The sequence below is a fragment of the Equus asinus genome, chromosome 5, assembly GCF_041296235.1.
Source record: "Equus asinus isolate D_3611 breed Donkey chromosome 5, EquAss-T2T_v2, whole genome shotgun sequence".
NCBI lineage: Eukaryota > Metazoa > Chordata > Mammalia > Perissodactyla > Equidae > Equus > Equus asinus.
In genome coordinates, this window is record NC_091794.1 from 97532505 (window position 1) to 97558824 (window position 26320).

At 57.2% G+C, this 26320-nt stretch overlaps 2 long non-coding RNA genes across 3 annotated transcripts; both read right to left on the bottom strand.

Moving 5' to 3' along the window:
- Positions 1 to 1585: 1585 nt before the first annotated feature.
- Positions 1586 to 8472, bottom strand: LOC106840002 (uncharacterized). 2 transcript variants are annotated; one of them, XR_001400285.3, is made up of 3 exons: positions 8024 to 8472; positions 7341 to 7430; positions 1586 to 4186 (listed from the first exon to the last, which is right to left on the bottom strand). It is a non-coding gene; the product is annotated as an uncharacterized lncRNA (long non-coding RNA). The 2 variants fall into 2 exon arrangements; XR_006527619.2 differs by having other exon boundaries at positions 7960 to 8042.
- A 6992-nt stretch (positions 8473 to 15464) lies between these two features.
- Positions 15465 to 20811, bottom strand: LOC139045456 (uncharacterized). The gene is made up of 4 exons (XR_011503784.1): positions 20684 to 20811; positions 18088 to 18192; positions 16550 to 16658; positions 15465 to 16057 (listed from the first exon to the last, which is right to left on the bottom strand). It is a non-coding gene; the product is annotated as an uncharacterized lncRNA (long non-coding RNA).
- Between the last annotated feature and the right edge of the window lie 5509 nt (positions 20812 to 26320).

Below are 26320 nucleotides of genomic sequence, written 5' to 3' on the forward strand. Positions count from 1 at the left end.
CCTCTGGGAAAACGGGTGGGGACAAGATGCACAAAAGGGAACAGAACAGCTGTGTTTGGGGCATCTACCCAGTGCCAGGCGCCAAGCGCTGCCTTCCTTGCTGGTGGTGCAGAGCAGTCAAAGGCAGATGCTGCCAGGAGGCTCAGGGTCCATGGACACTACTTCCCTACCTTCTTGTGCCTCAGTTTCCTTATCTGTCTAGTGGGGCCAATAAACCTACCTCACAGGATCATAGGGAGAGCCCAATGCGATAATGCATATAATGTGCTTCACGTAGCACCCACCACACGAGCACTCAAACGTGTTACCATTGTCACTGTCCTCATCTGTCCCCTCCTCCTGGTCTGGTCCAGCCCATGCAGGGCTCAGCCTTAAAAGAAAGCTCCTAGCTAGCATCGGAAAAGCCTGGGCTCCACTCCCAGCTCTGCCATTAGCCTGCTGAGTCAACCAAGCCTCAGTCTCTTCACCTGCAAAAGGGGGCCAATAAGATATGTGTGGAAAAGCATCATGGGCATGCAGCAAGGTCGCTGGTGGAGCAGTGCCCGGTGCAGGGCACGGCCGGGGGCAAGTGTCTGCTGAGCGCTTGTCCCTTCCTTCCTTGTTGAAGCAAAAGGAAACTTTATGACAGACAGAGCAGAGTAAGGACACAACAGTGCTGCAGATGCTTAAGGAGCACTCGCCATGTGCCCGACCCTGTCCTAAGGATTTTGCTCATTTAGCTCACTTCATCCTCATCAACAACCCCATGAGGTGGGCAGAGCCATTGTGCCCATTTTACAGAGAGAGGAACAAGCCCCCGAGAAACAAAATGCTGTCCTCTCTGCCCCCAGTGCTCCTTGAGGCCCCTCAGGAGGAAGCACTCATTTTACCAAGCAGCTACTGTGTGCCGGGCAGAGTTCTAACCCTTCCCTGTGTTAGCTCCTTCACTTCTCCCATCCATATTACGAGGTAGCCATTATCATTGTCCCCATTTGACAGATGAGAAACTGAGGCACAGGGAGGTGAAGTCATTCATGCAATCGGCAAATGGCTGAGCTAGGATTTGAACCTGCGTGACCCCTCTAGCTGCTTCTCCTAACCACTGCACCAGACCCCACCTGGAGTCTGGCACTCCCGTGAGGCCTCGGCAGCACCCAGGGGTGCAGGCCAGACCTCCATGACTCCAGGAGGTTATGGGGAGTGACTCCTCATCTTTGATAGCCTCGAGTTGCTGGGGGTCTCAGGCAGGCAAAGCTGCACTCTCTCAGGAGGGCAGACACCCTCCTGCAGCCCCACCGGTGTCCAGACAGGCAGGGAACAGGTGCACAGAGCCTGGCCCTGGGCTGGGTGATGGTGGAACTCGTTTGGCAGCTGAGCCCCCCCCCCCCCCATGCCAACAAGAAGAAACCCAGCCTGCAGCCCCTTGGCCCTGGCGGGAGATTAGCAAAACAAATACCTGAGCAATCTCAATTTCAACACTTGGGGAGGGGGCCGGGTGTCAGGGCGCAGGGGGCCAGAGGGAAACTCGGAGACGTTTTACCACCTAAATAACTTTCCCTCTGTTTAGCTTCACACAAACATACACTCAAGTGCGCGCGCTCTCTCTCTTTTTTTTACATTTTTATTTTATTTTTACAAATGCTCAAACTTTCCTGCCACAAATTATTCTTGGCCAGGTGACAAGTAGAAAGGCCACGTGGATCCTTCACTTGACAAAAAGAGAAGGGGAAGGGAGGGTTCTTATGAAATATTTGGGTTGTGGGGCTGAGGTGGGACTTCTGTCTTAATTTTCCTGACTGCGCCTTTGGCTGGGCATGCGGGACCTCTGGCCCCTCGCGCATGAGCCCTCTCTGCGTGGTATGATCCGCCACTGCTGTGTTTGCCTCCAGCTGCCCCAATAGGATTTCGAGGTTCTGGTGTCACCCAGCTGTTTTGGAAGGGCATTCGGGAAGGGCAGACTGGAGCTGCCGCTGGTAGGTCTCGCTTCACCCAAGCCCTGCAGGGTCCCGTGCCCAGGCCAGCTGGAGGGTCCCATCTGGAGGCCTGGGGGCTGGGGCAGAGGCTTCCAGATTCCCAGGTGGCCCTGTCCTCTCTACCCAGGACCCAAGGAAGGGGCTGGCTCTGGGGCCTCCGCAGGTGTGCAGAGGGGGTGACCCGTCCCATTCACCTCAAGCCTGCCCCGTCCTCCAGTCTCCCCTCCTGCAGATCGGGCTCAGGCCCCCTCCGCAGCGCCATCTCACCACTCTAGCCCCTGTCACTTCAGTTCTCAGGTACACTGAGCTTTTCCCACCTCAGGGCCTTGGCCAGTGCTCTTCCCCCTTCCCAGAGTTCCTGCCCTCCCCGCTTCCTGCGGAGCCCTCCTGTTCATGGTCCAGGTCTCAGCTGGGTTGTCACTACCTCCGACTTTCCTGACGACCTCACCCAAAGTGGGGACCCTGTCATTTGCTATCTCAGCCCCTTGTTGGTTTTCTTCTTAACATATAGGCAATTTATTCTAGTTTTATTTGTCTTTGTTCTTGTTTTTCACGTCCTGCCTAACTAGAGTGAATAAATGGAGGAGTGAATGAATGAATGAGTGACTAGAAGAATGAGTGAACGAATGAGTGAGTGAGTAATTGAATGAACCAGTAGGTCCTGAGGCCTGGGCCAGTTTTCCATTCCTTACATTGATGTGAACATGGACTGTCTGTGGCCACCCTTTGTGAGGGCCACTCCTCCCCAGGCTGGTTAGAAGGAAGCACAGTGGGGCTGGTATAAAAGCATCTGGTGTCCCCAGTCCAGTGGGGGAGCTCTGACCCCAGCAGGGAGGGTCTAAGCCCTCTTGAGACGTGACTGCATCACCAAGGGCACTTCGTAAGTGTTTCTTATACAAGCAGAATTTGCACAGCCACATGAGTCCTTGCCCACTCTGTGCCCAGTGCCTAAGAGTCGGGCCATGCTAATTCAATTTAAGTCAGAATTTATTAAAAGCATGAATCTTAAGTTGACGGTGTTATGAACTTTTCAATGCATGCTCTCACTCGCAGAGGTGCTGTCGAGGCAGAGATTCTGAATCCTTTCTGACAGATGAGAACACGGAGGCTCAGAGAGGTGACAGCATTTGCACAAAGCCATCCAGCAGATCTGATCTCTGGCTCTCTGCGGTGTGGCCAGCCCTGTCCTCTGGCTTCGATTTGTGACGGCCATCGTTGTCCATCTGTCCCCAGATGTGCAGGCCAGACATTTGTGAGTCGTCCTTGACGCCTTTCTCCCCCTCAAACCCACATCCGATCAGTCCCCGAGTCCCGTGGGCCGCCTCCCAGCAGCACCCCCACGACCCTCAACCCCACTGGTCTGCACGCTCAGCAAACGTGCTCCGGGCTTCCTGCTATCGGCCCCAGCTTGCACGGCCGCAGACCAGCGGGCCAGCCCCTGACTCCGACGCTGCGTCAGGGCCGCGTCGTTTTATTGGCGTGACGAACGAGCTCACGGAGCTCTGCGGTGTGTAATGACGCACTCGTTCTATTGATTAGCAGCTTGAGGCTGGAAACTTATCCCTTAATAGAAGCCCTGCCGCTCTCTCCAGCAACTCTAATGGAAATTAATGACTACTTAGATACGACTGAGCTCATGAGCAATCGTTTTGGGGCCAACTACACGTGAGTCGTGAGGAATACAACTGTGTCTTTTCAGGCGCGTGTCCAGCCAGCATCCTGGCCAGCAGGCACCTGCCCCTGCCGAGGCCCTCAGTGGGCTGCATGGAGTGATGGGGGCAGAGCGGCGCATGTCGACCTCCTAGCACCCCCGTCCTTACATCCAGCTCGAAGCGCTGCAGGCGTCCGACAAGATTTCCTTGGATGGATTCTGTCAGCATTCTTCCAGCCACCCCTCATCAGGAAGGAGAGAGCAGTGGAGAGCTCGGGGAGTGTGTGGGCTGCGCAGAGAAGGGATTCCAGGCAGCAGGGGGCCGTCCACGTGGAGCAGAGGCTCCTGGATGGGAGGGAATCATCTGGGGAGGGAGCAGTGGTGGGACAGATGAGGTGGACCGTTTCTCTGTTACGCACCCCTCGGTCTCAGGTCTGGGAGTTCTGGGCCCACATCCTGGTGCCACATTCGACATCGAGGCAGTGCGTACCTCCCACGCGCCAGGCACCTGCTAAGCGCTGGGGTGACAGCATGGCACAGAGCAGACAAGAGTCCCTGTCCCCACGGAGCTTCTGGTCTAGGGCTGTGAAGGACAATAAGTACACATATAATGACTGCAGGTATTGGGCCAGGAACAAACAAAAACGGTCAATGGACAGAACGGAGAGGAGCGGAGCCTAGAGAGGACGCCCGTAACCACTCGGAGGGAAGATTTCCATGGTCTTGGGGAGAGAAGACTTCCGTGAGCAAGCTTCAAAGCCCCGAAGCCAGAAAGGAGAAAACGGATGAATTTAAATACAGAAACACTAAGCCTCCAGCAGGAAGGTCAAGGACAAGCAGGGGTGAAAGCAATGGTCACAAGGACCACTGTTAGGTGGTGCCCCCGGAACCCATCAGGCTCCTGGACTCGGGGGTGGACAGGGGTCCCTGCACACAGCTACACCCCATCCCCGACTCCTGCCCCTGCCACTCCCACTGCCCCTGGGAACCTGTCCTGTCCCTGCCCCACCCTCGGGGCTGCGGCTGAGGCCTCCGGGCCCCTTTCTCAGCCCCCCTGCCCCACTCAGGTGACTCTGGGCTCCGGCTGCCCCTCTTCTGGCCTGGCCTGGGCAGCTGCTCAGCCCTTCTGCCCACTGAGAGAGGAGGTGGACTTGTCACTTGGGCCCTGAGGAAGGCACTTGTCCCCTCCCTGACCTGGGTCTGCCCCAGGCCTCGCTCATGTGCTGGGCACTCCCCTCTCCCCCTCCCTGATGCTGTTCCCAGCCCCCCACCCCCAGCCACCTGGATGTCCCGAGCGCTGCCCCACCCCTCACGGGCCTTCGGGGGAGGGAATCAGGGCTTGAGTGCTCCTCCAGGACCTTCCACGCAGCAGCTCGCTCCCGTGGCCACAGCTGGGAGGCGAGGGGGCCAGGACTCAAACCCAGCTCCAGCTGGCTCGGCTCTTTTTGCCTCTGCACCTGCCCACTGGTGACCAGCTGCAAGCCGGGCCTCTTCACCCCTTGGAACCAGAGAAAGAGTTGAAACTGTTGGGGCACCCAGGTCCTCGAAACACCCACCGGGGAGTCTGGGCGTGTCAGGCAGGGAGGAAGGAGGAGGAAGCCTGTGGGTCGAGGCAGAAGGAGAAAGACAGAGAAATAGGAGCGCTGACCCGGGAGAATGAAGGTAGAACCAGGGACAGGGAGGCGAGTGCTGTCCCAGGGCCCCTGGTGTGCCCTGGATCCTACCCAACAGGGCTGGGAGTCCTCACTGCACCTGTGGCACGGGGGAGCGGGCCCTCAGTGACGTGGACAGGGACAGGGGGGCCAGCAAGGCCACTCAGGAGAAAAAAAGCTTCCTGCATCCCAAGGTTACCCAACCTGGCTGCCCAGGCCAGCTGGAAGACCCCCTCCCGGGCCTCCACTCAGCCCCCAGGTGTGGAGGAGGGAGTCTCTCTGGGAAGCGAGGAGATCAAAAGGAGGAGAAGCTGATGACTCACCAGCATGCGCCTCCCTCTCTGCTCTCTACGCACCACAGAGCCTTCCCACAGCCACTCCCACAGGGTTCAAGGACCCCAGGGAGAGCCCAGCCTGGCGTGGCTCCTCCAGCCATGGCCCAGCCCCCTCTGCCAACTCAGGCTTTCGTCTGCACCGGTCTGACCTGCCCCTGCCACCCAACGACACACACATGCGTGCACAACATATGCAGGTGATGAACATACACCACAGAGCAAGGGGTCACCACACCCTCTGTGGGGTGGGAGTCCAGCTTTGACCCCCTCCAGCATCCCCAGACCAAGGCCATCTCAGGGGATGTGGGCCTCGGGCCGTGTGATCCACGGGACCGTCTCCCCACACCTTCTCTCCGGAAGCCAACATTTCTTCTCATGAAACTGGATGAAATGCGCACCCAGGCTCTGCCGAAGGGGAGCAGGGAGCTCTCAGGAGGCTGCGCCTGCCTAGACTTCACAGCTATGGGCAGAGCTTCCTGGGCGCCTGGGTCAGTCTTCAGACCTCAAGCCCGTCCACCTGCCTGAAGCTTCCTGCGCAGTGGCAGCCCGGAGCCGTGGGGTAGAACAGCGAGGAGTGAGTTCTAAAGTCAGCTTTACCGTTCCACTGTGGCCTCCAGCAAGTCACTTAACCTCTCTGAGCCTCAGATTCCTCATTTATCAATTGGAGAGGAGCCAGGCACCTAGGAAATACCGCTTTCCTAAAACTCACCCAGAAGAGGGAAGTGAATCCTCCAAAAGGGCTCCAGCCATATCTTGGGGCTGAACAGAAGAATAATAACGGGGACTCGTTCTGAACACGCACCGCCTCAATCGGTCCTCACAGCTGCCCTTCACAGGAGGCACTGCTCTCATCTCCGCTTTGCAGAGGAGACGGCACAGCTCAGAGCCTTGCGGCTGACACAGGGTGTCCGAGGTCACGGCAAGATGCAAAGGTAGGTGTGTCCAACATCGATACCCATGGGCCCATAATCGACCCCCAGAACTGCCCCCTGGCTCCAGACTGCCTGCTTCCTCCTCACCCCTCATGCCTCCCCGGGGCGAGGCCTGTGACTGGGAGCCTTGGCTTCCATCCTTCGGCCACATCAGGGTGTGCACACACGGACACACTGAGCAAAGGCAGGGCGCAGCCCCCCGTGAGCCGGGCTCTCAGGCTCTCTGGATGCTAATGGTGCCCACGCTGGTGTCCCCCACTCCAGGCTGGGTTATCAAGTTCCCGGAGGTCCAGTAATCATGCCAAAATCAATGTCTCTGAAACACGCCTCCCCCCTCCCCTGCCCGCCTCGCCAAACCACGGTCACCTCTCAATGGACTTGTGACATCCCCCTCACTGGCCTCCCTACCTCCCCACTACTCCCAAGTGATCTGCTCCAGGTCCTGCAATGGCTCCCCTATTGTTCACAGCAAAAGCCAAAGCCCCGCACCACGTGATCCTGCGGCCCCCGCATCTCCGCTGCCTCCTGTCCTCCCTCTCTCCCCCCATGCACTCCACTCCAGCCATACTGGCCTCTGTGCTGTCCCCAGAACACCTCAAGCACGCTCTCACCTCAGGGCCTTTGCACTTGCTGTGTCCTCAGCCTGGGACATCCTCCTCTGCCTCTCATCCCTCAGGTCTGCTCAAATATCCTATCAGCGAGGCCCTCCCTGACCGGCCGAGGGAAGCAGCCCTCCCAGCCTCACAGTGCCTCCCCCTGCCCCCATTTAGATTTCCCGGAGCGCCTGGCACCATCTAGCAGGTTACTAATTTGCTTACTTGTTTACTGTCTCTTTCACCCCCGGGAATGTGCTGCCCTGGAGGTCAGGAAGCTCTTCTCTCCTCTTCATCCCCATTCACACCCGGAACCTAGAACAGAGCCTGCACTTTAGATCCTCAATGCGCACTGATGAACGAGGGAAGGAAGGAAGGAAGGGAGGGAGGAAGGAAAGAAGGGAGGGAGGAAGGAAGGGAGGGAGGGAGGCAGGAAGGAAGGGAGGGTTAGGGAGGAAGGGAGGGAGGGTGGAAGAAATGCTCACACAGCGGGGGGCGGGGGCTGAGGATCTGAAAGCAGGGTGGGCAGAGGAAGAGAAAAGAGGAGGAAAGGAATAGACATGAAATAGATCCAGAGACGTGTGTTTGTGCAGACAGAGGTGGGCAGATCAGACCACACACACACACACACACACACACACACGTGTGTGTGTTAAAGGCCAAACACACACATCCACGCCGTAAACATGGCTCAACAGAGAGGCCAAGAGCCAAGACACAAAAGCACCCAACTTGTGTATACTAACACACACACAGAAACTCTCACACACAAACGCATCCTCAAATACCCGTATACACATAAACACACCCTTGCACACATGCACACCCGCACAGAGCCCCTTACCAGCGCTGCATCCTGGCCCCGCACCCCTCCCCGGGTGACTTGCTGAGCAGGGAGGGAAACTCACCGGCTCTTTTTCAAAGCTGATTTGGCTCCAGTCTCCCTTGTAATCTGCTCCCGGATCAGTGCTCACAGGGGCGCTGGCCCTGGCCTGAGGTCGGGACCTTTCACCTTCTCCCAGGAAGTCCCACTGAGTCCTCCCCCCAACCCCCTCGGCCCTGCCCTCGTTCCGCTCAGCTGTGCCTCCTTCCCCTGACCAGTATAACCTGCTGAGCTGAATTCCTGCTGGGCATTTTCAAACAATTCTAGTTATTTGGGGGGAGAGGTGATACTGTGACTCCTAGGAGGAGCTTGGGGGAAATTAGGGAGCAGAAGGGACCCCATTCAGGATGGGCAGCCCCTCACTTGCTTGTTCTGAAACAGAGAACCTCGGTCCTGCCCCCTCAACTCCAGCCTCCGTTCTCTGAAAACATGGAAAATTCTTAAACCTCCAGGCCTTCTCGCCTGCAGTGCCTTCTGCCTAAAGTGCCCTCCCCTCCCTTCCCCTCCCCAACCAGTGAACTCCTCCACATCCTTCAAGGCTTCAAGCAGATGTCCCCAACACCTCCCGGCAGGGGATCCCACCCCCCTCTGCTATTCCTCATCTCTCTGTTGTCCCTGTCTGTTTAGGTGTCTGCCTCCCCAACTGGATGGAGATCTCTGAGGGTAGAAAGGGGGACCATGCACCTGTACCCACTCAGATGCCGGCACAGGACCCAGCACGGAGCACCAGCCCAGGAAACGCTTGTGGAACGCAAGAAAGGGATGGACTGGGCATTCACAGGTCTGGACCGGGTGCCAGAAGTGCTGGGTCACTCACTACCTTGCTTGTGACCTTGACCAAGTCACCCACCCTCTCTGGCCTGCCATCCTGAGATCCTGGGCTCACGGAGGCCCATGAAGGGCTGTGCAGGGGCCCCGACCCCACAGCGAGAGCGTGGTGCCTTGAGGGAGCTGCCACGGCCGAGAGCCAGCCAGGTGCTGCCCTCAGGTGAGGGAGTGGCCAGACAGAGCAGGAGGGGAAGAGTGAGGGCTGGTGCTGCCTTGTACACGTCTCCAAGACCACCACCCTCACAGACACCACCGTCTCCCCTACCATTGCTCCAGCACCACCCACCATCAGGGTCATCAGTGCTGTCGTCTTCCCTGTCACCCATCTTTTACATCATCCCGTCTGCACACGCGTGCACACACACATGGGATTTTGCTCTCCTCCAAAGAACAACTGTATCTTGTTCCTCTCTGGACCCCTATCACCCCAGCAGAGAACCTGGCACATTCTAGAAGCTCTGTGTTGTGGACTGAAGGAAGGAAGGGCTCAGAGGATGATGGTGTGGCCCTGTGGTTTGGTCCCACTCACTCGAGCTGGCATAGCCAATAGAGAAAGCTGGAACAGGGCAGGACCCAAGGTCTAGGATGACACCAGAGGTCTTCATGGGTCACTGCCCACCTGCCCTAGCTGCCCAGGACCAACAGGGCCACCAAGTGGATGATTTCTCTCTGAGTCCCCACGTTGTTTCACGGGAGCTGGGCTGAACCTCCAGGCCTCACAGAGCATGTCAGAAAGCCCAAGTCACAATGCAAGCTCGGAGAGTGATGCCCCAGCCTCAGTTTCCCTGTCTATAAAATGGGGATCATGTTCCTGCATTTCAGGGCTGTTGGAAGGATGAAGGGAGCGAGAACAGGGGAGGCAGCGGGCACCCCTCAAGCCTGCCAGCCCCTCATCCCCAGTGCTGCATGGCTGCTGGCCGGGGGGGTGTCGGTGTTTCTTCAGGGTTAGGGCTCCGGAGGGGCGAGTGCTAAACCGTAAACTGCATTACTCTTTTTAAAAAAAATTATTTTGTTGGGGTCATAGGTTTATAACATTGTGTAGTTTAGGTGTACATTATTATGTATCAGTTTCTGTGTAGACTGCATCGCGTTCACCACCAATAGTCTAGTTTTCACCTGTCACCATACACATGTGCCCCTTTACCGCTTTTGCCCTCCCCCCATCCCCTTCTCCTCTGGTAACCACCGATCTGTTCTCCTTGTCTATGTGCTTGTTTATCTCCCAGACATGAGTGAGATCATACAGTATTTGTCTTTCTCTGTCTGACTTACCTTGCTTAGCAGAAAAAATGCCCTCAGGGTCCACCCACGTTGTCGCAAATGGCATGGTTTTGTCTTTTTAATGGCTGAGTAGTATTCCATTGTGTGTATATATACCACATCTTCTTTATCCATTCATCCGTTGGTGGGCACTTGGGTTGCTTCCGCATCTTGGCTGTTGTGAATGACGCTGCTATGAACGTAGGGGCGCAGAGATCTTTTTGCGTTCCTGTTTTCACATACGTTGGACCTGGACACATTCCCTACATGGTCTCATTGCCCGCTCACACCAGCCCAGTGAGGAAGGGTCTGGATTCCCGTTTTACAGATGAGCAGATGAGGACTCGCTCAGGTTACCCAGCAAGAGCAAGGACCCCAGGATGATGGGCTCTCTTGGCCCCTCAGCAGCCGAGGGGCTCGAAGGGGTGTTGTGAAGCCCTGAGCACCCGATGAGAGCAAGGGCCTGGACCTGACATCGCCAGCCTCCTGGGCAGCAGGGAACCAGAGCTCAGAAGTGTCTGGCTTGGATGCCTCCTAGGAAAGGAGTCTGCACAGCTCCCGGGGTTGGTGAGCCTGGGCCGTCTGGGGAAGTTCTTCCCATCCTCTCCTCTCCGTCAGAACCCGGGAAGCTGCGTGGTTTAGGGGTCTTCCTTGCTGTGCCCCACTCCCACGCTCAGCTCATCGGGGAGACAGGAGGTTGGCGGCCCAAGCCAGGTCCCACCCTCTGGACCACTTCCTCTGGAAGATTAGAGGGGCAGGGTCTCCCCCACACCCGCCTATCCCAGCATCAGTGGAGGAGCAGCTTCCTGTTTGCAGGGATGGGCTCCCGTTGCTATGGTGATGGCAGGAGGTGCCCCCTCCAGGTGGCTGATACCAGGCCCTGCCCCTTCCTGGGCCTGCCTCTATCACTGGCTGCTTCTCCAGCAGCTGGGCTGGCAGAACCATCCGGTCTGTGATCAAAGGGGCCGCAGGCAGGCACTGCCCAGGGGCCTGGTCAAGGCACCCCTTATCTCTCCCAGGCTGGGGAACTTTCCAGACTCAGGACACCAAGAGCTGAGTAGGGCAGGAGAGGCAGGCCAGAGGGCGTGGGAACAGACACTCCCTGGGAGTGGCGGAGGGACTTGAAACTTGCCAGGAATGAGGCCTGAGACTGAAAACACAGGCAGGAGGGGTCAGTGGTTCGCCCTTATGGCTCTCTAACCCCACTTGCCCCTCATTCTGCCCGGGCCTCAGCCAGCTGTGTGACTTGGGGCACAGTACTCCACCTCTCTGAGTCCTAGTCTCCTCTGCTCCCAAGTGGAAATCAAAGCAATGGTTGTGAAGATCCAAACTCACACGGCCCCTAGGACACTGCTGAGTCCCGGGTTGCAATAATAAAGATGTCATTTACCATTATTGAGGACAAGCCCTTAAAGTGCATTATTCTCATTTAACCCATGTGGCAACCTAAGATGTGTGCCCTCCTATCATCCACATTTGACAGAAGAAAACGTTCAAGCTCAAAGAGGTGAGGAAATTGCCCCAAATAGCACAGCTTATAAGTGGCTGGTAAGTGTCAGCTGCTAATGCTGCGATTTTCCTCCTATTATATTTTGGCCGAGCTCACAATAGACCTGACTGGTCCCTGACTCCATCCTCTCCTCGCAGTCCATCCTGCCAGGCCACAGCACGATCTTCATCCATCGGTTTATTTTTTAATTCACCTACTAATAATTACTATTATGAATAAAAATTATCAGTGACTAATATTTATTAGCCCTTGATAATGACCAGCAAGTGCTGAGCCCAACCAGTGAGCCAAGAGCTCTGTGATCTGCGTGACAGCCTTCTGAGGTCAGAACGGTACAAGTGACAAATAAAAATGGCAAGCAATAGGATATATTGGAGTATATGAGGAAGCCATTTGGTATAAACCTAATTCGGCCTGACTTCTCTTTTTTTTTCCTCCTAAAGGGCCTGACTGGCTATTGAGCACGCATTGCATATCTGCTTAGACATTTCCTTTGGCCAGAACAAAGGCCCTTGTGATAAAGATGCAACTTCCCCCCACATTAGCATTTTTCCGTAGGCTAGGAACTGATTGCTGCACTCACCTCCCAGCTCACCTGTGACCACCCAGCTGGAGACAACAGACTGCCACCCTGCTGTGTTCACAGAGACAGAAGACCTACCTGCTATTTCCATCAATCGCTGTGCCGACAGAGCAGTCTCGCGACTATTGTAAAAGGGACATTTCAATCCTATGTGAAACATCCTCTTTGAGGGTATATAACCACCCTTATACCCCCACTTCTTTGGAGTGCTCTGTTCCTTTGTGGAAAGACTCTCCCGGGTTATAATCCTCAGATTTAAGCTCAGAATAAACTCACCCAAATTTTCATTTATAGATTGGTTATGGATTATTTTCGTCGACACAAGGAATAAGGAAACAGTGGCCCAGAGAGGGGCATGCACACACACAGACAGACACACACACAATGCCCCAGTCGGACTGAACTTCCGTTTCTGGAACATGCTCCACGCTGTCCCACCCCTTGGTCTTTGCCGTGCTATTCTCCACACGTGGAACAACCCATCCATTTCCAGTCTGTCTAGCTGGAACGCGGGCTCCGGGAGGACCAGGACGATGTCTCTGCTGTGCAATCCCCAGTGCCGAACCTCAAATAGAGGAGGCTGCAGGTGCGGGAACAAGGCAGGACTGAGGTAGGAAAGGAACCACTGCTCAGAATCTTATTCGTGTAGACCTGACAGAGGCTAAAAGACAACAACCGAGCCCCTGGGTTTTTCCAGATTCTCTGCAGATGAAACAATCTCAGTTCCTTTAGCATTTCCATATTGTAACTTTTAGAGCCCTGAGCTCCTAGCAGAGGAGTAAATGAATGAGGAATGAGTCAGTGACCGGATGAATTCTAAGGTGAAATGTTCGCTCACTGTGTTAGTGAGCAAACAAGTTATGAGCTAGAACGTGAGCTAGAGATTTACTGAAACAATGAAGGAGTTGGGCGAAGAGCCCAGTGAGTAAGTGAATGGGTGGGAAGGAAGGGAGAGAGCAAGAAATGAGAGCACACACCCATCCAGGTGGAGGGGCACCTCCAGCAGGGTCAAGGGCATGACAGCAGGTCAGTGGTCTCCAATCCACAAGCTTCCTAGAGAGACCACCCCCCACCCCCACCCACAGGCCCCAGAACCGTAGGCTCCATAGGGTTGGCAGACTGTGGTCCATGGGCCAAATCTGACCCACCACCTGTCCTTGTCAATAAAGTTTTATTGGAACACAGCAAACTCGTTCTTTATGTGCTGTCCATGGCTGCTTTCATGCTACAGCCGCCGAGTTGAATAGTTGCAAACAAGATCATATGCAAAGCCTGAACTCTCTCCTACCTGGCCTTTTGCAGGAAAAGTTCGCCCATCTGTCTAGTAGAACCGCTTGCTGGAGGGACCTGAGCTGGCACCTGCCTGGGACTCTCCCGGTGCTGGCTGGAACCCTCTGGCCCTCAGAGGGTGCTCAGGACCCTGCTCGCACACCTCTGGGCCTGGGCCCTCACCACCTCTCCAGGCAGCCCCTCCCGCCCTGGGGAGCTCGGGCCTTCGAGAGCTCTTCGTTCTGCTGAGCAGAAATGTTCTGTCCTCCTTCTTGTCCCCACCCTCATCCCGACCTCCCGCCTTGACCGCGGGTGTTTACCCTGACCTCCGCCCTGCGTCTCCTTCCCCACCAGCCAGGACGGCTCAGGCCGGCTGCATCCCTTTCTCAACCAGGGAGGCAAGCGAGTGAGTCACCAAGTCCGGAGTGGGGACATCTGCTGGGCTCCGGCCCTCAGCTAATCTCACTGATTCTGCGAGAGGGCCCAAGCCACCCCGGCTGCTTCTTGTTTGAGCTCAGGCCCGGCCTGGAAGGCTGCCGCCTCGAGACACAATTTATTCACCCAGAATTGCAGGGTATTTGGACCCTGAGTGTTTATTTCAAGTTTAGTTTTCTCTTTGCTCCTGGGATGATTTCCCAAAAGAGCTGGGAAAATATGCCCGCCCCCCCCAACCCCGCCGCCCCCACCGGGCCTGTGCACTGGGAGGCAAGGCTGTTCTCATTTGACCCCCACGCAGATTTCCGTGCCCACTTTGCAGGATAACACACACAAATTGTCCAGTTACCGGTCCAGGGCGCCTGCTTTCCCATTGCCTCTGTTATTCTGGAAACTTCTAGAATCATTCGAGATCCTCACAAGCCTCAATGGGTTGCTTTGGACCCGTTTCCACTCTGCCCCAGTGACGCCTTTGCCCCACTTCACAGACTGGAGGCTGACGCACCTCCGTGGTCCTGGGACTCGGGACTCACACTTCAGTGAGCGATCATCGCTCAGTGGGCACCAGACAGAGGAGCAGGGTAGGGAGAGGCAGGCTGGGGGTCGTGAAGCAGGAGGAAGGAAAGGCACGCCAGGGAGGAACAGCATGGGTGAGGGTGTGGAGTCTCGTAGGCTTCCTTCCCCGCAGATCCTAAGTGCGGTTTTATCCTCTGTTCAAGGTGCCTGCTGCCTCTCTTGCTAACCACAGGAGCAAGAACAGGGACCATAGGTTTGGAGGGGAAGAGGAGGGAGAGAGAGAAATAAATGAGGAAAGCATAGCAGCTGTGAATTGGGCTCTGGGATGAGACTGACCGGGTGCAGGCCCCACACGGTTGCTTTTTAGCAGAGCTCCACTTTCCTCCTCTGTCCGATGGGACTCACGGTGCTGAGCTCACAGCTTTTTGAGGGTGAAATGAGGTAATGTGTGTCAAACACTGGGCCCAGGGCTGGCACAGGCCGGGTGCTTGGGTTGCAAACTCCCTTCCCGTCTCGCAGACACAGCATGCTTCTTGTCGCTCGCTATCTGAATCTAGACCTTATCTGGAGCCCCAGAGTGATGTTGGGTCTCATCCCCATGGTGTGAACCCTCCACCGTCGCTAGCCCAACCCAGCAAGGGGGCGGCGCTGCCGTGGGCGCATACCTGGCCTGTGTCTGCCCCTGTGGTGTCACCTGTGCACATTAATGAAAAATTCACAGCGCGGAGCAGAGCCAGGCCAGACCAGGAAATTGCAAAGTCGCGGGCGCCTTACCTCAGCCCTGCTGCACACGCTCTGCTTTTATAGCTCCACGTGTAATAACATAAAAGCATAATTTATTAAAGTATCACTTTAAGTGGGGATGGCAGGAGGGCGTCCATGCCCAGGGGGCCGGCCATGAGTGCCACGTTGACCAGAGATGCCAAGGGAGGGGGAGGGCAGTCAGTACTCCTCCGCCTGTTGGTCACTGCTCAGGGCACGGCCAGCCAGTGGGCCAGGAAGTGTCCAGGAGCAGCGTGGAACAAAGGTGACAGAGCCTGGAGACAAGAGTCGGGTTTGAATTCTGGCTGTGTGACCTAGGGTGAGTCAGTTGCCCTCTCTGAGCTGCACTTTCCTCATCTGTAAATGAGAGGAATCGCTAAGGGGCCCTGAGTCCCTCATAGCAACTCTCTTCCTAGGCCTGTTTCTCCCAGAGTGAAAGAGACTTCCAGGCACTGAGCCGTGCCAGGAAATGGCCCGGGATCGCCTCATTAAACACGGAGGGGTATTTACACTGGGAGAAACAAATATTTATCTCTGGACCAAGAAGGAAGAAGGTCTTTGGAACCCAGTCTCGTATCTGGCTCAGCCCTGCTTGGAGGGAAGGGACCAGGCGGGGAGGGGAAGGAGGAAGGGCAGGAGGGAGCGTGCAGGGACAGATGCAGGGCCGGGAGTCAGGCGAGCCCGGGTTCAAATCCCAGCTCCGCCACCTCCCAGCGTTGTGACCCTGAGCTCAAGTCCTCACGCCTCTGTCCTCTGTGTCCTCCCAGGAAACACGGCTCTAAGACACCTGCAAGCTCCCAGGACGGAAGGGAGCTTCAGCGAGGTGCATGCGCTGGGGCAGCGCAGGTGTCCAGTTATGACCGGCTCCGTGCCAGGCGGCGTCCGAGCTCGGGATCCTGCAGGGCAGAAGGCAAACAAGCCTGGGCATTTTTATTAGGAAAAACGGGATAGAGGGAAAAAAGCCTCCCACGGTCACTCGAGGGAACTGGCAGCACCTGGGGCCAGGGCCGCAGAGCCCGTGCCTGCACAGTTTTTAAAAATCAATAAATATGCACCAAATGACTAGACGCCCAATAGCTCTCTCCTGCTTTCGCTCGCCCACCCACCCAAAGGGCACAGTGGATGGGTTGCCCCATGGGGACAGGATACAAATTGTCAGAACCCAAATTGAAGAGCCTTAGTTTGACCGTGTTTCCTTCAAGATGTCTGGTTGCTGAAATGGGAGAATTTCTGGAATCCAGCTGGCTCTCTCCACCTGTGTGGCTACCCCCCTGGTCCAGGCCACTGTCCTCTCCTGGCTGGTCTATTTTGGTAGCTTCCTGGCTGGTCCCCTGTCCCCCGCCCTTGCCCCCTGCAGTCTTTCCACAGCTGTCAGTGTGTTCCCGTACCTCAGAAGTGGTGGGGGAGGCTGGGGTTGGCTAAGAGGAAGTCCATGAACTAGGAGAAATGGACGCAAAGCAGGAGAGGAGGTGGCCAGATGTGGAAAGAACTTCCCGGCTGCAGGAAAGAAGCATCTTCGATGTGCCCTCGGGAGAAGCTTCAGAGGATCGGAGCCCGTCCTGCCCTGAGGGGGTCATTTAGCTTCTCGGTGGGGCTGAGGCACCGGGTGAGCCCAGAAGACCCCAGAGGGTTGTGGACACCAGAACGTTGGCAGGCTGATGGTGTGACCAGACCAGACTGGCGGGAGAGGAGCAAGGCCTTGCCCGAGGCTCCCGGGGTGACCAGCCACCCGCCCGCCAGACCTTATTTATTTAAAGTTGTGGCTATTGAGTTTGGTGTTTGTTGAAATGACTTGGGGGCTCTCCTCCCGCGGACTCTCGGCCCCACTGAGAACTTGAAAGTGACATTCCTCAGCCCAGCTAAGAGGAGGGCAGGACCCACACCAGAGCAGAGAGTGAAGAGAAGGGCAGCTGGGGACAAGGTGGAGTGGACACATCCGGGTCCCAGCAGGAAAGACTCGGCGAAAAGCGTAGCAGCAAAGGCATTTTCAGAGGAGCAGGAGGAATAATGGGAAACCAACAAGGATGGTGCCGCACAGGGGCCTGGCAACGGCGGGGAGCTGTTAGCACCCCTCTGCCTGAGGGGCAAAGCCGGGAGCAGTTACTGGAACCCAGACAGGGAGCCCCACAGAGAGCTGTGGAGGGATGAGGCTCCCCATGGCGACTCAGCAGAGACCCAGTGGGACCCCCTTCAGCTCCTACCCTCCCATTGGCTGGACCCAACCGGAAGCCAGAGAGCAAGGAGCCAGGCAATGCAAAGAGAGCCATCAGGTCCCAGAGGCAGAGCGGGACGGGGAGGGAGCAGAGAGCTTTTGGGGAGGGGCAGCACTCTCACAGGCCCTGGGCTTCTCCTTCTGGAGGAGAGAACTTGAGTTCCAGGCCTCCTGAAGTCCCTGGCTGCACGCAGCTCTGTTCCCTGGGACCGGGAGTCAGCGGCCTCCAAGGGCTAGTAGGTACAAAGCCCGGCGCTGGGGGAGAAGACCTTTCCCATCCCCTGCTCAGCCCTGCCCTCCACGGGGTCCCCTTTCCCCTCTGCGCCCTGTGGAATCCTGTCCCTCTTTATGGCTCAGCTCCGTTAGCTCACTCTCCCTTGATAATAACAGCTATTTACGCACAAGTGTGTGCCAGGAGCCAGCCTCAGGGTTAGGATCACCTGAGTCAGCCGGCTGTGTGAGTCCAGGCGGGCACCTCCCCTCCCGAGCCTCTGTTTCTTATCTGACACAGCCCGCCTCCCTCAGGCCCGGGCATGAGGGTTCAACAAGGCCTGACACTGGCCTGTGGTTGACGGAGAGTGGGTGCTCAGGACGCACCGACTCTTCTGACGGCATTCACTTCCCCACAGGGAAGAAATCGAGGCCAGAGAGGGGCCATGACTCACCCAGGGCACACAGGACAAGACCAAGCTGAGACCCCAACCCTGGTCTCACCCCAAAGCCAGCCTTCTCGCCATTGTACCAGCCTGCCGCCTTGTGCAGGAAGTCTTCCTAGGTTGCTGGAATGAGAAGAAATCTCTCCATCTCGGGTTGCAATTCCTATAATTGGAAGAATAGATACCACATGCAACCGGGCTCGAATTCATTTAGTCTTCACAATAACTCTCCAAGATCATTCCTGCTGTCACCCTCATTGAGGAGGGATTGGGAGCCCAGAGAGGTTAAGTAACATAGCCACTTGGATCAGCATCTGAACCCAGGCAGCTGGCTCTCCAGAGTCTTCGTCCTTGACCTCAACCCAGACCTGCCTCCTTTTCGGGTTTGCACTGATGTGCCCATCTCCTCACTAGACAGGAAGGAAGCCACCTGAGGTCAGGGCCAGCCAAGCATCCACTCTCTTCCCCTAAGCTCACAGGCAGGGCCTCTCTTGGTTACGGCTGGGTTAAGACCTGTCTGTCTGTTAGGGGAAAGCCGATGGGGAAGGGACGTGAGTGGCGAGAAAGGCCAGGGCTGGGGCCGCCTCCACGCGGCAACCCTGTGTCGTCACCCCATCAGACCCACCAATCTTGCCCAGATGGGCCGCTAGCCTGCTTGGTGATCAACACCCCCCCGACAGGAGCCAGGTTCTCCCTCAGACACACAAGTCTGTGCCTGCCCCACCCCTCCAACTCCGCCTGGTGCCTCTCAAGACTAGACCGAGCTCCCGAGCGGGGCACCCTGCATCCCCATGATGGAGCTCCAGCGGCTTCTCATGGCTGCCCCCACTCACACACAAAGCCCTCGCCTTTCCCAGGATGCCCTCACATGCTCCCCTGCTTTTCTGGAATCATCTCTAGGCCAGGGGCAGTTCTTTCCATCCAGGCACCCTCCAGCCCTTCACCTGGCCCAAGGCAGATGCTCAGCAATTGTCAGTTGCATTGGGACCTCAGCCTGGGAGCCCTGAATTCCGGTCCCAAGCTGGTCCCGCTAATTTGTTCAGACACATCCCCTCCCTACCCCTGAGCCTCAGTTTCTCCATTTGAACAAGGAAGGAGATGAACAGCGCGCTCTTTGGGGAGCTCGGACGCTGTGGGACTCTCTCTGTCTCTCACGCATGCACACGCATGCACATCCACACACAGGCACAGGCACATGCTCCCACAGGGCCCGTGCCAGCCTCTCCGCCAGGATGCTGAGCTCCTCTGCGGGTTGAATTACCAACGTTTCATGGGGAGGAGGAAGGGAGGCGGGGCCGGGGAAGGAGCTGTGAATTCCGCACACCAAGCCTGTCCCCGCAAGGCCTGGACCGAATGCCACAGCGTGTCTGTGCCCATCTGCCTCTGGGGTGGGGCGGGAGTGGGGGTGGAGGTACAGGCAGGGAGGGGTTCCCCCAAACTGGAACGCCAAAGAAAGACACCCAAGGAACCTCACACAGACTCACTTGCACACACGCTCTTTCCTCACAGACACTGCCACACACACATGTGTTCATACATGCACACACATGCTTAAATATGCATGTGTCCCCCACACACATTTACAATACTCAGCTTTATTCAGTCAACAAACATTCATTGAGCCAGTTGGCTAAGAAAGCCTCGCTCTCTATTTCTCACTCTTTTGTGAAACACAGCCCCACTCTTGGTCACATCCTTACACACGTACGCACCCCCCAGTTGCCCACACAAACTCACACATCCCGAGGTTTGAGCTGGGGGCCCCTCCCAAGGCCCCGTGAAGGCCTCACAACACATCACGTGATGGTCAAAGCCGAAAACGGTAGAAAATCGGCAGCATAGAAGGGTGCCGGGAAGTTAATGAATAAAAATATTATGATTTTTCTGAATTTGGTAACGTCTGCGGTATTTGTCAGTTTTTCAAAATTGTGCAATTGGTTGTGGTTTCTTTTCTCCTTTTCAAGGCTCATGAGTATTCGTAATTTTGCATTCTTTTTCACAAAGAAGGTCCCCGGAATTGAATACTTTTTTGGCCTCCCCAAGCCTGAACCCGGCGCTGCAAACACCTGGATGTTCAGTCAGTCACACTCACCCTCTGTCACCCTCACAGTGTTGCACACGCGTGCACATCCCCACGGGTCTTATGAGTCAAAGACTGTTGTCACACACGCCCGACACACAGCCTCTCACACGCCTCCCTTAGGCCAGGCGGGTGGCCCAGTGCACCCCCAGGTCCCCTGGCCCCGGCAGACCCCGTGCCTCCACCCCTCCTGGCTCCCGCCCCTCTGACCGCGGACCCTCCCTGACCCCCCAGCACTCGCAGAGCCGCACACCTCAAGACTCCAGTCCCTCCCTCTCCCGCTCCATCCCCAAAACTGGACCATCCACACACGCTGACTGCCCCACAGCGCCACATGCCCACCGCCACGGCAGCAGGAAGCTGCCAAAACCCGTGGAACATTCTGGAATTTCCTTGGAGATCTCCCTATTGCCCAAAGGCGGCTGGCGTTGCGAAGAGGACACGAGAAGTGGAATTAGACAGTCCTTCCTGGGTTCAAATCCTGACTCTAACGCCTGCTTTATGATCACAGGCAAGTGAGGAACCTCCCAGAGCCTCAATTTCCCTCTCTGTAAAATAGGGTTAATAGTCCTACCTCAGAGGCACGGTGTGAGGGTTAACTGAGCAAACACAAGCAAAGCACCGAGCGAGAACCCCGGGCACGCCAGTGGTCACTCCGCTCTCCTCTCCATGACTGCCAGCGGGCGGGGTGGGAGCCCTGGCCCCTCCTCCGGCCCTCGGCCCTGTCCAGCCCCCTCCCCACCCCCGCTGCCTGCGCCACATCACCTCGCGGCCACCCGGGTGCTGGGATCACCAGCGCACCTGCTTCCAAGGGCTCCAATTTCCTGTAAGTGTAAGAATTCAGGTCAGACACGGCACGCGGCCCGCGGCCCCCTCCCGGCGGAAACCCATAAATAACCCGGCTCAGGCTGCCCGGCCGGGCACGAGACCTTCTCTCCTCACTCAGCATCACGCTGGGCCTCAGTGAAGCCCCACAAGGCAGGGACCGAGGTCTCCACTTACACGCAGGGAAACAGGTCGTGGAGGGGAATCTGAGTGTGAGATCCAGACCGACGCTCTCGAAAGAACTTCCTTTAAGATGCACCCTTCCCATCCAACACCCCCACCCAAACGCATGTCCGTCATCCGTCCCCAACTGGCCCACGGCTTAGGCCTGAAATCCATCCATCAGTGCAAACTTTTCCTGTAAAAGGCCAGAGAGAAAATATTGTAGGAGTTGAGGGCCAGACAGGGTGGCAACTACTCTCCTCTTCCATGCAGCCACAGACAATATGTAAACGAACGGACAGGGTATGTGCCAGCGACACGTTTTTACAAAAACAGGCGACAAGCCAGATGGGCTGCGGTTTGCTCACCTGCACTGGTGCACCAGCCCCTCCACGCTGCGCAGGAATCGAGTGTAGGGTCCCAGCTTGTGAGAGCTCGCAGGGCCCTGAGACTGAGATTTCAGCCCCGCGCCTGCAAAGGAGGAAACTCAGGCCCAAGAGGGGACACAGCCTGCCCAAGTTTTCCCCACTGCTCCGAGCCGGGGCTCTGGCACCTTCCTCCACATCGCGGATCCACCCTCCAAGCTCCTGCTTGCTCCTCTCTTGACTCCCTGGCTCTGGGGGTCGGGATGGAGCTGTGTCCTTGTCTGTCTCCCACACTGGACTGGGGGTTCCCTGAGCACCAGGACTTGACAGTGGACCTTTCCGGGGTCTCCAGTGTCCTGTCCAGAGCCTACCACAGCGAGAGGCTTAGGGAGAAAACGCAGCATGGGGGCACCAAACGCCAAACCCCATTCCAGCCCTCGGCCTGGGCTCCTCAGCTTTGGGGTTGCTGACATTTCGGGCCAGATTATTCTCTGCTGTGGGGGCTGCCCTGCCCATTGTAGGACATTTAGCGACATCCCTGGCCTCTACCCTCTGGGTGCCAATAGCACAGCGCACAGACACACGCCACCAGTTGTGACGACCAAAAACGTCTCCAGGCCTTGACAGATGTCCCCTGGGAGGCAAAATTGCCCCTCCCTGGCCTGGGAATCGCTGCCCCAAGCCGAGCGGTGGAGCAAAGCACACGCTGTGGGAGAAGGTCTCTTCTCTCCTTTGCTCTGCCATGGCACGGCTGGAGGACCCGCACCCACTCCTCAGCAGCCTCAGCCTCCACGGCCCGGGATGGGTCCGTGCCATTCGCTGCAGCTCTGGCTGGAGGGGAGGAGGGCGAGGCGGAATGCGACCACAGCTGCAGGGTCCAAAAGTGCTGAGGAGACACGAAGACGTTTCCCTGTGAGTCAGGAGCCAGGAATGTGTCGCCCAGAGTGGCCACGAGCCAGAGCCCCCCACACGCCACCCCCCGCCCATCCCCCAGAGCATCCGCCTTTTATTAGAACAGAAAAGGCGGCAGGTGCCAGGTCTCCAAGAGCCCCTCAAGGACCCAATAAACTCTGTGAGCACCGAGGAGGGGCCGCTGGGCGGGTGGTGCCCTGAGAAGGAGCTGAGTGTGCTGGCCCAGCTGGGGAGAGGGAGCCCCGGCGCAGAGAGGGAAGCTGTGGGATTCCAGCACCAGCTCCATCCCTCCCTGGTCCTGGCTGTGCCACCTCAGGCTTTCTGGTCTGTATGTCCCTCTTTTTAAAAATTATTGTTTTTTATCTTTATTTGATTGAGGTTTTCTTTTCCTTCAATTTTTGCTTATGATAAAGCCCAACACACTAAAAGTTAAAACTGTACAAGGCCAAGGGCCTCACATGCGTCCTCCCCCTCGCTGGGAGTGACCAGGATGCACAGCTGCCTGCGAGTCCTCCGTGGGCCTCAGTTTTCTCCTCTGTGAAAGTGAGGGTCATGCATGTGTCTTCCCACAGGGTTTTGGGATTTGAGAGAATGTGGGTGCTCTGAGACAGCCTGCTCCCCTTCTCTTCCCCTTTCCTCTCCACCCCACTCCCCAGTTTTGGACAGCCCAGCAAGCGCATCCTCCCAGCTCCCACATCATTGTTCCCCACCCCCCCCCCCCCCCCCCGCATCCTCATGGCTCCACCAGCAACTCCTGGAGCTCCCCAGATGCCCATCCCCCCGGGAGCCCCCCAACCCCCGCTCCACCTCCTGGTCCTGTTTCCACTTGCTCCCGCCTGGACTCCGACTCAGAACAGCTTCAAAGGCCAACCTTCCTCCGGGAAGCCTGCCTGGATGGCTCATTTCCAACATGAATCAAGCAGGAGCTGCAAGAAGGCCCTCCATGGGCCCTTGCCCTCAGCCCGGACAGCCGGGCCAGGGCCGTCGCAAACACTCTGTCCTTTAATCCCCACGTCACAGCCACGAGGCAGGAACTACTCTCCCAACTTCCAGATGTGGGAACTGAGACTCAGAAAGGTGGTGTGACTTGTTCACGGTACACGCATTCCCCACAGTGCCAGGAGGCCCAATCCGGATGTTTCAAAAATTCACACACACCAGAGACACTTTGGACTTTTTTACATTGTTCTTTTGAGTTATAAGCATTTCTTACAACTGCCATCAAGCCCTTTGGGAAGCAAAGTAGGCTAGACGTAAAGAAACCATAGCCGTAGGCTGTGCTAGGATCAATATGCAGTCGGTTGAACACTCCTGCACGCGCACACACGCACACGCACAGCCCTGAAATACTGTGGCCCAGGACATCCTGGGGGCTCACCAGCCTCTGCGTCACCTCCCACTTCCCAGGGCCTCAGTACCGCTTGAGGAAAGTCAAGTTCTTCCCCTGACACCGCCGTCCCCACACCTCTGCACCCAGAATTGTATCTTCCGTCTCCTTCTCACACCCGGCCCCAGAGCCAGCTTTTCACTGACTGGCAAGTCGAGATTTTTCATTTTTAAAAACTCTAGGGCAGAGGGAAAGGCAGCTGTGGGGGCTCTGGACCGAGTCGCGGGCCACCAGGCAGGAGAGCTGAGCCCTGGCCCTATGGCCAGAGGCACTGGGGGTCTCAGTTCTAAGATGTCTCCCGGGGGAAGCCCCTTCCTCCCATAGAACGCGCGCCCCTCCCGTCAGCTGCCCCAGCTCTGCCCTGCAGACTCTCAGGAACGCTGGGTCTGCGAAGCACTGGGCACAGTTTATCTCACTTGGCACAGGAGTGTCGTCCCCTCTTTACAATGAAGAAGCAGGGGCTCCAGAAGGGTAACACCACGTGTCTGGGGTCTGTGATGTGGGTTGGGGGACTGCCTGGGAGCTTCTCCCACCTGCCCCCACCCCCAGCCTTGCCCAGGCTGGATCCAGTCTCGCCTTCTTCCCAGAAGCCCTGGCTCACCAGGGCTCCGAGAGAGCATGTGCCCAGGGAATCTCTTCCCAGGGCCCAGGTCACACCAGAAAGGCGGCCAGCACCCGCCCAGGAGGCTGCAGGGAGGGGCGGGCGCCCAGCTGTCCCCAGGGGCCCCCATGTCCACGCTGACCTCTCCCCGTGCACCTCTGGTGGGCACAGCCCAGAAGCCACAGCCGACAGCAGCTGGTGGGTCCTGTGGGAGGGCCGGGGCAGTGGGGCATCGGCCGCTCTCCTGGCCTTGGCTCAGGACCGGAGGGGCTGGCCCTCAAGGCCCACCTGCACCAGTCTTGACTTCCAGGGGCCAATGGCCTCTGCTGACCCTCTTCACTCCACTCCTGTGGGCTGTGTTCTGGGGACCAACATGCCCTCAGGACCACCTTTACGATGGTGATAACCCAACGCTCCTATTGCCGGGCAGCGGGGGAGCTCCCTTTCTTGAATCTTAGCTACCTGATCATCCCTTCCTAAAACCAAGTATGCTTGAATCATTGTTTCTGTTCTTAGAGTCCTGGAAAGTTAGAGTTCTTCCATTAATTTTAGAATATTTGAAGCAACTCCTTTGTCCCTAGAGCCTTAGAGCATGAGGTTTTCTTCCTTTGTTGCCGAGATGATGGAAGCCCAGAGCTGGATAGGACCTGAGGTCTCCAAATGATACAAATGAGGAAACCGAGGCCCAGAGAGGGAGAGTGACTTGCCCAAGGTCACACAGCGAGATGGTGGCAGATTTGGGGCAAGCACCCAGATGTGTGGTTCCTCTGTCCATGCCTGTGGCCCTGGAGCCTCCAGTCCCTTGAGAAAGGAAGGCTTTCTCTGGGCCCCCAAGCCTGCCAAGCCTTGGAGTCCCAGGAGGTGGTTCCCTGTGCCCTGCCCTCGCCCCAACCCTCTGGGAGGGCCCATGGGCCAGGGCCTACATCCCCAGCCTGCAGCAGGGGCAGGAGACACGCCTTCCCCATCAGGGTGCCTGGGCCTCCGGTGCCACCCCCGAAATAGCCCAGCTCTCCGGCCCACAGATCAGGTTGCAGCCTCCCTGTCCAGATGGGGCGCCTGGCAGGGCAAGAAGCACTTCCCCTTCTCCCTGCCTCCACCTGCTCCCCCCTCACACGTCAGCGCTTGGGCCAAGCCTTAAATCACAGCCTCCCTCTGGAGGACGCAGCCTTTTCTGGAGGCTGTGGGGACGGGAGCAATGGGAGCAGTGCCCAGGGCTGGGGAGGGGAGGGGAGGGGGGCTTTGACTACATCAGTAACAGAAGAAACAGGAGGAAACGGGAGGGGTCCAGAGGGAAGAGTGATCTGAGAATTCTTTTGTTCCCACGGATCTGCTGTGCAGTCTTGGGAGAGTCCATTGCTCTCTCTGAACCCCACTTTCTCCATCTGTAAAATGGGGAAAGTGTTCGGACCCGTCCAGGGCCTGTGATCGAGTGGTGACCAGACAAGTCCCTGCCTCCCAGGAGTCCACAGTCCTTGGTCGGCAGACCCTGGCCCAGACCGTCGGTTCCAGAGCCTGTGTTTGCAGCCCGTGCGACATCTGCCAGTGGGTCCTGGGGAGCCAGGGGGAGGAGGGGTTGTGCTCTTTTGTTTAGGATAGTCCAAGGAATACTCTCTGAGGATTTGAGCAGAGATGCCCCCACCCTTGACCAGAGAGGTGGGGGTTATAAGGGAGACCAGAGGAACTGCCCCCCTAAAACCAGGGATCTATGAGTGGAACTGAGTTTTCTGTTGCAAGCACCCAGCTGGGCCTCACCCAACAGGCCCCATTCCCCTGAGACTCAGCAGTGCCTGGCCCTGCAGTTCAGAGGACCCAGCTAGAAGGGGCTGGGGAGGCCAAGGCCCAAGGGCCTAGACAGCCCAGGGTCCCAACCCAGCCCAGGGCCACAGGAAGTAGTTGGAGCCTCACCTGCAGCCTGGGGAGTCAAGAGGAGGCCATGAAATGAAGACCACCAGCCTCGGG